Source organism: Lissotriton helveticus, chromosome 6, assembly GCF_964261635.1.
Source record: "Lissotriton helveticus chromosome 6, aLisHel1.1, whole genome shotgun sequence".
NCBI classification, from domain to species: Eukaryota; Metazoa; Chordata; class Amphibia; order Caudata; family Salamandridae; genus Lissotriton; species Lissotriton helveticus.
This window is the reverse complement of record NC_136067.1, coordinates 590443338-590455263: the sequence shown is the minus strand read 5'-3', so window position 1 is coordinate 590455263 and position 11926 is coordinate 590443338. Positions and strand designations below refer to the sequence as shown.

The window sequence follows — 11926 nt, the reverse complement described above, 5'->3', positions numbered from 1 at the left end:
GCTCGAAAGTCAAAACTGGAGGATGACTAGGAGCATCTACAAAATGTTCCTTACATTTTTTCTTCTTAGGCGGAGGAGGAAGAACCTCAGAAGATGACGAGGAGGGCTGGTCATCACTGTCTAGGTCAACTGGAAGAGCCTTAGACTTGGAAGAGGATAAGGACTGCGCCAGCCTGCGAAAGTCAGAGGTATGGGGATTACTAGGAGATGAAGTGGATTTCTTCGACGAAGGCACCCAACCCTGTTGCTGCGCATATTCTGTCAAATGGCGCTTAAGGGGCGTGATGGCGCGTACAAGCGCTTTATTCATGGAATGCTGAACCCCTTTGTCCAGGGCCGCAACCTGGTCCTGCTCCAGGAACTCTGTCCCCTCTTCCTCATAGTCACCTTCCTCCCCATATTAATAGGAATCACTCATGGCACACTGATAGTGTGTAGTCAAAATGCCCACTTGGTAACTAAAATATCCTGAATGCCAGTGGCACAGTCTGAGGAAGTGTAAAAACCTCGTAGCAGGCAAGTCAAGGCAGAAAAAACTGCTCAAAAAACTGTTAGAGGGTGGAGGGAGGGCCTGCTACCAACACAAAAATGCACACTCTCGGCAAAGCCTATGCAAATTAGGCAACCGGGACTCTATCCGAAGCTCCGGTGTCAAAAGGGGATAGCTGTGAGGCCGTGGGCGTGTTCGCTAGACAGACGAACTCTCAAAGCCGGCGTCACACAGGAAACAAATTCCTGAAGCGAGAGGAATGCGAGCCGCGCATGCGCGGTGACCGGCGTGCCCCACAGCCCGGAAACAGCTTGCGCAAGACGCGCGCGAGGCGATTCATCCTCTAACACTCCACTCCACAAGACAAACCTGACCCTGGGAGGTGACACACGCTCCCTGCCGCGAACGCCGACCGAACTGCGACGAAGGGCAAGAACAGCGCGAGAGAAGCGCACAACAACGCGGCAGACAGCGCGAGCAAAGCGCAAACAAAAGCAATGCAACACAACAAGTAAACAAGTAATAAAGAATGAAAGCACTTAACTGGCTGCGGAGCAGCAAAGAAAGAGGAAGTGGGATTGTCTGCATGGCTATTTATAGTACAGACTCTATGGTTATGACCCAAGTGTTTCTGGGTAATGTAGTTTTTTACATGGCTGCTGGGCATTTCTAAATAAAGAAATGAGACTAGCATAATCGGAGCCTCCTGTCCTGAAATAGAATTGGGTTGTCGCTATTTTGGGAAGACCCTCTAAGTCTGACACAGACTTCAAAAAATTTGGTGAAAATGACCTTTTGGGCCTACATAGCACACAATCTGTCCAATGGCCATACTGGCTGTTCAATGATAAGTAATTTTTGGGTTTTCAAAGACGTTCCCTACTTTGAGGACTTCTTAGATGAGGTCTGTCAACCATTGGCCAAAAGCCTATATATGAAATTCAGGTACGGAATGCTGAAACTCAATACAACTTTAGCAAGGTGGTCTAGGTCAAGTGAAACAAAAACTAGTGAGCTATGTTCACTGTGTCAGAATTACATTAAAGAAGATGAACAACATATCCTCTTTTTCTGTGCAGTATATGCGACGGCCAGGAAAAGATGGATTAAGCCATTGTGTAATAAAATAGGTGTGCGTTCATACAAGGAAGCGTATAGGATCATAAAAACGGACACTAGACAAGTGATCGTCTTTGGTGTCAGTAGATTCCTACTCGCAATAAGCTTCGTACGAAATAAAAAGGACTTGGACTCAGGGCCGGTCCTAGCCATGAGCGGTATGGGCAGCTGCCCAGGGCCTCGCTCTCAGGGGGGCCCCGCCGCCGGCCCCGCAGTTGCGGGAATAATAAATGATGATGGCCTGGGGAAAAGCGCTGCGCAGTGGTGAGCACAGCACAGTGCATTCTTCCGTCCGTCTAATAATATCGAGAGTGTGAGTGTTTCTCAGGGGGGCCCCGCCGCCGGCCCCGGATGTGATGTCACATGAAAATTAGAGGGGCCTCGCATCTTCCATTTCGCCCAGGGCCCCACAATTCCTAAGACCGGCCCTGCTTGGACTTATAAATGATCATAATGAGTTTTCGTATTCTGTATTTGAACCTAAGGTGCTGTTATTCTGACGTAATGAATCTGTTGTTATGTTTATGAATTCTACAGACAATTTTTACCTGGAACTGGTGAAATTATTTTATATAATGTTTATGATTTTACATTTTGCCTTCTTAATTAAATTATGGATTTTATTGTACTGATTTCCTATTGCACCCAACTATCTGCAAAATCATTCATTCCTCTATTTACAAATGTGCTATGTATTGTTGTTTTTATGTATGTATCTTTTATGGCTCAATTGCGCCGAAATAAAGGTTCTAAATGAAATGAAAATGATTGTCTGTGCAAACAATCGAATAAGCTTTCTTGACCGGACCTGACTACATACTATGCATACTATATACTGACAGACCATACTGTACCATACAATATAACTTTAAAAAACATTGACAAAGCAAATATAGATCTGGAACATACGAGACGGGCATGTTTTCTGTTGCCTTGGCACATTCAACAGCTTCGGTGCCGAAAAAGGGGGGAGGGGAGGGAGGGACGGACAAATCGAGCTGGGGCTGTCACGATCTCCTACCCCCTCGACCCTCGCCCCCGCCCCCGCCTCCTCCTCTCGCGACGTCACTACTGGGCTCTGAAAGCAAAGCCTGACCCTTGGCTCCCCGGACCCCGCCTCTCCTTATGGAAGCGTGAACAAGTTAAAACGAAACAACGTATCAGGACTGATCGCGAGAAGCACCTTTGTAGATAAAAAAGATTTTTGTATTTTGCTTTTTTCTTTTTATTATGACAACATACATTAAAAGAATCGCGGGTCCTTCCCCAAAACCCATCAGATAAGACTTTTACATCAGTTAAGGTAAATGGCATTTTCCCTAACAAGTTTAAAGGCAGCGCCGTAGACACTTCCGTGTTCCTTGTTCACAGCAGCTGTGCTTGCAGACTACCGCCACGTGACCTAGTCGAGTGCTGCTTTTTTCTTTTTCTAGCATGCTCTATGAGAAAGAACGGCCTCGCTCGTGAGCCAGACTTGTGCCTGGCGTTTCGGTTTGAATTTTCGCCAAAACATGCCTCTGGAAACGGCGTCTACTCCTACCAAGTGGATCGGGGATGAGGCAAGAAAGGAAGTGGGAGGGATATCACGTGTTTGTGCTTTGATCTGGTGTCAGCTGACTCTGTAGCGGTAATTTATTTAGTGCATTTTTATAAAGCGCGGACATTACCCGAAGGTGTCAGAGTGCAAGTCTTGTAAGTAGAACTCTTTATGTTGGTAGAAATCCTAGTTTTGGTAATTTGATTTCAGGGAATATGCCTTATTTTGTCCGCAGTGTGTCTTTTTTGATTGCCTGCTCACATATACCGCTGTGCGTGCAGGAAAAAAATATTGCGTTATTTTGGTACGTTTCCGTTGACCTGTTCATTGTATTCTTTCTACGGTTAGAGGGACAACTAGCGGCAGGAGCAAGTGTGAGGACTGTAAAGTAAGTAGGCGGTCTGGCAGACGCCGGTTCCATTTACCACCATAAAAAGTTCTGCCGGGTTGTTTTTGAGAATAATGTTTAGGGGATATTGTTAAATATTTTGCTTAGTGGAAGCGGCATACGTAATATTAATGGTATGTTTAATTCAGCGATTGAAGTACAATAAAACAAGCATTAGCATAGCCAATTGGTCTCGCTATTGGGACCTTATAAGTATAAGTAGGGCTCCCGGTTTAACGGTATTTTTATTTTTGACTTTTCCGTCTGTATTTATCTATATTTATTTTAGGTTTTGTGGAAAAATGAAGCTGAAATTAGTATATTTCCACATTTATTTAACCAATAAATATGCACTCATGCTTGAGTGCCTGCCACGTTTCAATGCTGTGAACACCTGCAGAAGATAAATCGATGTACTTCTATTAAAATATGCAAGTTACTGTATCAACCTTGTGCATGGCTACTGATGTTTAAGCCTCAACTAAAATTACTTTCTTTTTAGGTCTCGGCTTGGCAGCGCGAATGCGCTGTCTCTCCGAGACGTTTAGTAATCTATATTGGTGGTGAAACTCCGCCTATTGCAGAGTAATTTCTGGCCTCTTGCTAATTGTGGACTTTGGCATTTTTTTTATTAGGGGGCTTCTTATAGGATTTCGATCCGACACGTAACTTCCGTTTCTACCGGAAGCAGCACTGCCTCACTACAGTCTCATTACGCTTACATAGCGTAATTGTTATTTTATAAAATAGTGAGCATTAACATGCGCGCGCTACTTCTACATGTTTGGTTTCCTTGAGCAGCGCAGTGCCTGCTTTGCGGCCGTCACGCTTTCCTCTTTTAGCATGGCAGCCTTGCTATTTTGGGATTTTTGTCATTCTTTTGACAGAAAGCGTACCAGTCTTTGCCACAGGCTTCGTTGCGGATATATGTTGCTTTTAAGTATCATTATTTCCAGTTTATATGGGCGAACTTGGCCCTAGGAGCGTATTACCCGAGAAACGGAAGTTTTACTTTTTTTTTGTTTATGGAAGGGCCTGGAGGGAGAGTGAGGGGCAAAGTGAGGTGCCCGCAAACAAAGGATTCGAGGCAAGGATTCAAACTAAACTCTCCAGTTCCTAAGTCGGCAGCTGTGCCACGTGTACTCGCCTTAAAAAATAAAAGCAAAACTAAAGAATATGGCCAAAACTGCCTCCGGCGCCTTCGTGGTTTCTTTCTGTCTTTGATGAATAAACAATGATTTACTGTTACAGGAAGTCTTTGAAAGTAAACACTGCCTCCGAAACGGCATCTGACCTTTGGAGGAAAAGCGCTCTTCTTTAGAAGTGCCTTCTCAGCGTTTAAGGAGAACACATGTAGCATATAGAAGAAATTGGGCGCAGAGCCTGACTTTTTAGTCAACATCTAGTTGCATACAGGGGCATAAGGCTTCGCTTTATATATAATGTACGCAAGGGCTCAACATTCCGAGCATGAGATGTAGTGGGCTGGATGATTAGGTCTGCCTTATTTTGTGAGGTGTGACAACTATGGAGTAAGTCCTGGCATCCAGCTTTAAGGTCCTGTGACAGGTCCCGGGACATCGCACCCTGAAGGAAAGACACTTGGAAACCATCTGATTCCAGAAAATGTGAATTTATAAAAACAAAGGACGAGGTCTTTAATAAAATATGCTACATGTATTGAAACATTGTATTGTAATTGCATTTGTATAGCGCTTACTAGGCATCAAAGCGCTTTTTCGGCGAGTGCCACGCTACTCCGGAACCCATAAAGGATTAGTGGTAAATAGTATGGTGAAAAAAATTCATGTTTGAAAAGTCTATTTTTGAGCACAAAATGGAGCAATTGAAGAATCGCACATATCGGCAGTAAAACACACAGTGCTTCAGTCAGGCTACCCCCTCACATGCAGCTTCCTGTGAGGATTACGCTCCACATCTATTGTGGTACAGTAAAGAAAGAGCAGTATTTCAAAAGATTTAACAAATACTTCGCCCTGTCAGGTGTTGTTGTCAAGGAAGGCAACATCCTTCACTAGCCCCCACTCGCCACGTCTATAAATGTGACAGCAAGGCCATGCAAGAAAGTTACCATCCCAGCTCTGCAAAGATGAGCCCTTCTCGAGTCCATATTGAAGATTTTAAAGTAATTGACCATTTGCCTTTGAGGTATGTCTGTGATATTGGAGTCAGATGTTTTGAACCAAGTGAGGGCTGATTGGGTCTGCCATCCTACTAAGGTCATTAAATTGAGTACCACAAAGTTAACCAACAATATCACATACTATTTACCTGTTTTGTGGCATGTACGCAATCAATAAACTGATACAGCGTGGAACTTTATTCTAAAATATAATAATTCTCTGAACACACTACAGAGGTGTTGTGCAGCGGCCAGGGCAGCTGACTTCGGAGCACAGGGATCATGGTTCGATCCCCGGCTCCAGCGGTAGATCAGCTCAGCACCATGTGACTCTGGGCAATAGCTCACTTCATTTCCACAACGGCCCCCAGCGCCTTGAGACCCGTAAGGGTGAGTAGTTGGCGCTTTGCAAATACTGGATTTACGTTTTTAACATAAGAAGCAGGGTGGTGGAAATGCAACTCACACGCACCAGCTGCTGCTCAGTGACCCTCATCTCCTGCCCTGGGGGAGTAGATTCCGCCTGATCTCTGGGAGTCATGTCTGGCTCACACCAGAAAGAAAGCACTGTGACAGAGCAGGGTGGGAGGGAGGAAGAAAGACGTCAGCCCCCAATGCCTCCCGTGCTCTGTTTACATCTCTAGCTGGCCCTGGGCAACTTACTTGAAATGGCTGCAACGTTGCATGCAATAATGAGATTCCAATATCCAAAATATAAATCGGTATTGTTTTCTAAAGGACTGGTAGGGGTGGGGTTAAACCACGTATTTGTTTGCCCTTGTTAAAGAAAACTTGGTCCCAAGTCTCTTTTTAGTTAATCCGCAGGGAGGAAGAAAATATATAATTTTAGGGATTACGAAGCCCAAAAAAAAGAAAGAAAAGAAAAAAAAAGATACAATCAGCATGGGGTCAATCCAATACGTACTGCATAAAGTCCAGAATACCTGTCTGCGACAACTCTTTCAGGTGTTGTGGGCAGCTGCAGGGAGGTTGGGCAGGTCTGAGGCAGGCTCAGCGGCTGATCACCGTGGCTCTTGCAGCTGTATAGGTGATCCCAGGAGAGGCTGAACCCAGCTGATGATGAAGATGCAGTGTCCTTAACCCGGCAGCGGGGGGTTTGGGGAGGGGGAGGGAGGTGCGTTAACTAGGCAGCCTGTTTTTAATGGTTGGAGGGAGGGCACCCTACAGACAAATGCAGTCGTAGCAACAACAAAACATAAAGGGTGAACCCGGGAGAGTCTGGACCCTGCCAATGATGAACTCGTTAACCAAGCAATGGGGGTGGGAGGAGAGTTAATTAGGCAGCCTGTTTTTGGTGGTGGAAGGGGGGGCACCCTACGGGAAGGTGCAGATTTGAAGCCGAATGCACGGCGCTCGGGAAATGGGCATGGTCAGCTGAATAGTTGAAAGTTATTAAAACAAGAGGCAGAGGCAGACTTTTGGTGCACATGCGCACGATGTAAAGCATTGCGCACATGCGAGAGTTTGGACAGGTCAGGCAAAAGAAAGTGCGAATGCAGGCTGCCAATCAAATGGAAAAAAAGCATTTACAAATGCAATAGGGGTATTGTAAACAAAAATGCGGGCGCCGAAGACGGCAGGAACGGGAGTGGGGGGGGAGGGGAGGGGTGGTGGTGGCCAGAGAAGTCACGGACTGCGGGAGGGAACAGGGGGAGGCAGGGGAACAAAAGAGTTGAGGTAAAGGGGCTGATAGCCATGGAAGGATAAAAATGACGTAATGGCAGTAAGGAGGCGGGACTAATACGCCGGCAACCAATCAGAATGCAGCATTTCAGATTTGAGCCAATCAAAAGCATTGGCAGAAAGTGGGCGGAGCTTCCCCACAATACTGTATACAGCATCTCTTGACGAGACAGCGCATTCGCTGCCTAGCCGAGACCTAAAAAGTACATAGATATGTAAGTCAAATTCAGAGAGGGCCATACTAATTCTATATCTTGCATTACAATATTCTAGTTTTCTCCCACTGCAAACTTACTAAGCCCAATAAAAGTGAATGTGAACATATTCCCCCAGGTTTCATTAAAACTCTCCCTTATTGTTGTACCACAATACATTTAAGCCTTCCTTATTTATGTACATGAGGGAATCTCGGTTCCATACCATTAAAGAGAGCCATAATAAACTTGCAATGTTCCTCTCTGTGAAATTTCTGCAAACTGCCTATGCTAATTTGCAAACCCTGCCACTGTTTAGGGCTCGTGCCCCCTGTACTCTGCATTTTAGTACTTTCGGTTTTGCTGTTTTCAGTATCTGTGTGGACTTAAATATACCAAAGTGCTGTTATTACAAGCATTAAATTAAAAAAAATAACACAAATTGCAGCTTAAGTGAGGACGGAGGGGCAGAAGACTGACTAGTGATGTGGTGAATTAATACCCCAGCCTCATCTCAATCATGCTTACTTGAAGGCTTGTTTAGGGTCCACCACAGTCTGTCTCACACTCTCCACTTTCAAAAGGAAGCCATCTGTGGCTAGCCTGGGAGGAAGCCTCTTGATCCAGTAAACTTTGCAGAGCTTGGGAAACTGTTGACTCGTGATGCAGGCGGCATGTCTACAGTGAGGGTGAGGAAGCCGCCCGCAAGTGAGGTGTGATGATATTGCTACTTTCAGTCCTCTCACTCTTGAATAGTATTATAAGTGTTATGTTAGCTGCTGATTATGGCTTTCCCTGACGGTGTTCTGTGGATGACTCATGCTTCCTGCAGTTAGCAGATGATTTCCAAGTTCGGGGGCTCTGCGAGAGGCACAGTGATCAAAGTAGATTCACAACTTTTCATGCATTATTAACTTAATGTGCAGGTCAGTAGTGCAACAAAACGTGAGCCCCCTCCCCCTGCAAAAAACAAGGATGCCCCCTTCACCCAGACTCAGTCAGGACCTCTCAGGACAGAATAAATTAAAGGGTGTCTAGTATTCATATTGGAACCTCGAATTGCATTAACGCTTGCCTCGTAAAAAAACTTGCAATAGTCCAAAATTATGTAGGTTTTAGTGTTGGGAATAATTTGGCATTGTTTCAGGGTTGTTTTTCACCATGATGAAGTAATTGCTGTTTATGTGAAGTATGCCAGTAAACATACTTACTTAATTGTAACTCTAATCTTTTTGTATATTAACTTAGATTATCATACTTCACATTCTAATCATGGCAAAGTTTAATATTGCTTTAAACCTTCTTTGCCTAAAAAATATAGCAATGTAACTTGTTTTTCATGCACATACTTGTACTCACTGCTCTGGGTAAAAGCAACTTACTATGTTAAACATTCCTTAACTTTCCAGAAGTGTCAGAGTCGGACCAGCTCGCTGAGTCATTCATGGTTACTCAGCAAGTCTGTTACATTTTTGCAACATTTCTTCAGTGTGCTTGATTATTCTTAAATGCATGGTGACAAGAGGCTCAGATAAGATTCTTGCTGTTTCTCTTGTTTAGCCATGGCAGCATTTTGCGAGTTTCTTGAGCTATGCAGGGTGTGAGCATTTTGAAGGGCAGCCCCGGCTCTACCACTCCCCCTCCCCTTCTCCCAATGGACGCGCTATGGCTTAGCATGAGAAACCGAATCTTACCTGAGCCTCTTGTCACCATGCATTTAAGAATAATCAGGGTGACCGAATTAATGTTGCAAAAATGTATCCGACTCGCTGAGTTACCAAAAATGACTCCGCGAGCCGGTCTGCCTCTGACCGCTTCGGAAACGTAGGGAAGGAATTAGCAGAAAGGAGCTGCTTTTACCCGCATGGAATCTCCGAGAGCAAAGAAGATAGTGCGGCTCAGCTCTACCCTGCCCCCTCCTCCAATGGCCACGCTGGCAGAGCCTGAGAGGCAACAACGGAGGAGCAGAGCGGCCTCCAGGATCTGTCCCGGACGGGAAAGCAATGCATAGTTGAAATGTAAACTCAACATCTGCCACAGAAAATAAATGCATTCAACCTGTGAGGTGTGCTGGGGTGAATTTGCCACAATTAAGCAATACAGGGTTGAAAATGTAAAAGTAGCGTCCAAGACAGGAAAGCAATGCCTCCTAAAAATGTAAACGGGAGGTATGTAAGCCTAAATGCAAAATATAAACAAGGCATCTGCCACAGAAGAGTGATGCATCTTTTGACAAGCCCTCACCCAAAGAAAAAAAAAAAAGGAGTGCGCACAAATCAACGTTAATTGAAGAACATGGAAATACACGTGTAGCTGGGGCAGTCGGCAGGGATTATCTAAATCAACAAAAGGTGGGAGTAATTAGACACGACGATGAAACAGAAGCATGCATTTCTAAATGGCACAACAAGGAACCAATGAAAAAAAGAGGAGGGCTTTCAAGCCGCAATGTACTTTACAGCATGCATCGCAAAGCTGTGCACGCACTGCTCAGGCTCGACCTAAAAAGTATGGGAACTGTGATGTGGCGCAAGGTGAGTGAATGTGAGGGCGGGGTCAATCAATCAATCAATCAATCATTTGTAGAGTGCACTACTCGCCCGTGAGGGTCTCAAGGCACTCGGGGTGGGGGCTGCTACTGCTCGAACAGCCAGGTCTTGAGAAGTCTTCTGAAGGTCAGCTGGGTCTGGCGCAGGTGGATGAGGAGAGTGTTCCATGTCTTGGCGGCGAAGTGGGAGAAGGATCTGCCGCCGGTGGTAGTTCGGTGGTTGCGTGGAACCGTGACGAGGGCAAGATCAGTGGAGCGAAGCTGGCGGTTGGGGGACTAGAAAGGGAGTCGTTTGTTGAGGTTTGCTGGTCCGGCGTCGTGGAGTGCTTTGTGGGCGTCGGTGAGGAGCTTGAAGGTGATCCTCTTGTTGACGGGGAGCCAGTGCAGATCCCTCAGGTGGGTGGTGATGTGGCTGTGGCGGGGGATGTCGAGGATGAGGCCTGCGGAGGCGATCTGTATGCATTGGAGTATTTTCTGGAGTTTGGCCGTGATTCCCGCGTAGAGGGCGTTGCCGTAGTCCAGCCTGCTCGTGACGAGGGCCTGGGTGACCGTCCTTCTGGCTCCGGTGGGTATTCATTTGTAGATCTTGCGAAGCATGCGGAGAGTGTTAAAGCAGGAGGAGGAGACTGCGTTGATTTGCTAGGTCATAGACAGTGCTGAGTCCAGGATGAACCCCAGGTTGCGTGCATGGTCGGTGGGTTTCGTCGCAGCTCACAGTGAGGCTGGCCACCAGGAGTCGTCCCAGGCGGAGAAGGTGGGGGCGAGGATGAGGACCTCCGTCTTGTCCGAGTACGCTGTAATTTTTTTGGGTCATTACTCTTCTGGTATCTACATATAACAAAACACACAATTTTAATGAAAAATACATGCAGGTTAAGTTAATCAGTGGGAAACGCATCCTGGTAGGTGCAGTAGAAAATAGTGGCATGTGTATGTTTAGCACTACGAGGTCCCAGTCTGTGATACAAAGCACTGTGAATATGTAAGTCATTATTTGAAACCTGCATTGTACACAGTATAGAATAAGCTGCGCCAAAATGTTCAAAAAGACTTCTAGATTATAGATTGTAGTAATACCTTGACTGTTAGTAATGCGATTTCTTTTTTTTTTTTATACCATCTCAGCTGGTAACATAATAAATATGTGTCACCAGGCCGCTTCAATTCATTCCATCAAATAAAGCCAATACCGGCTTCCAAGCACCCTTTACACTTGCAGATTGACCTATTGCTTGCATTTACATTTCTTTCAGGCACTCACAGCACAGGAGAATCCCTGCCTTACACTTCAGCTGAAGCATTTAAACACTCGGAATTAACCATCCCAGGACGGTTTTCTTTTCTCAACAAGTAAGGGAACTGTTTTGCTTAAATTATAAAAAGTATTGGCACTTCGTACCCCTCAGATCTTGCCCACTTTGACTACTGGCTCCGTCTGTTTAGATTGCAATGCTTTCTGTGTGTACAGCAGAGAAAAGTGTTAGGGTATGGCTGCCAGTTTTCTGTTTGCACATTTGACACGCATGCAGTGCTTTAAAGGGCAATATTGAAGTGCAGGGACACGCTCTTTAGAGTACCTGTTTGCTCCTGAGAACAGTTGTGTCACACCACTGCTTTTTAGCAGTAAAATAGAGAGAGAATAAGATGAAAATAACTTATCATTTTATTTTCTCTTACTTCCCCCGCTGTGTGTGAAGGGGCTCGATAGGAGTGGTTGCACCCTCTTTAGTGCAAAATGACTGCTTGGCCTGCCCTCTCGGGCCGCCTAAAACAGTCTTGCACACTGCGCATGTTCTCCATGCT

The 11926-nt window shown here is 45.5% G+C and overlaps 1 protein-coding gene across 10 annotated transcripts in view; it reads left to right on the top strand.

Annotated features, from left to right (window-relative positions):
* Positions 1-2891: 2891 nt before the first annotated feature.
* Positions 2892-11926, top strand: part of ASRGL1 (asparaginase and isoaspartyl peptidase 1) — a 476854-nt gene continuing 467819 nt past the window's right edge. For 2 of the 10 annotated variants that reach the window (XM_078648035.1, XM_078648033.1), the window contains exons 1-2: positions 3028-3168; positions 11377-11473. The gene's annotated coding sequence lies outside the window, so the exon portion shown is untranslated. Of the gene's footprint in view, positions 2913-3027; positions 3169-3196; positions 3302-11376; positions 11474-11926 lie in introns of those variants that run through there. The other 8 variants (XM_078648034.1, XM_078648037.1, XM_078648032.1 and 5 more) reach the window with 8 other exon arrangements.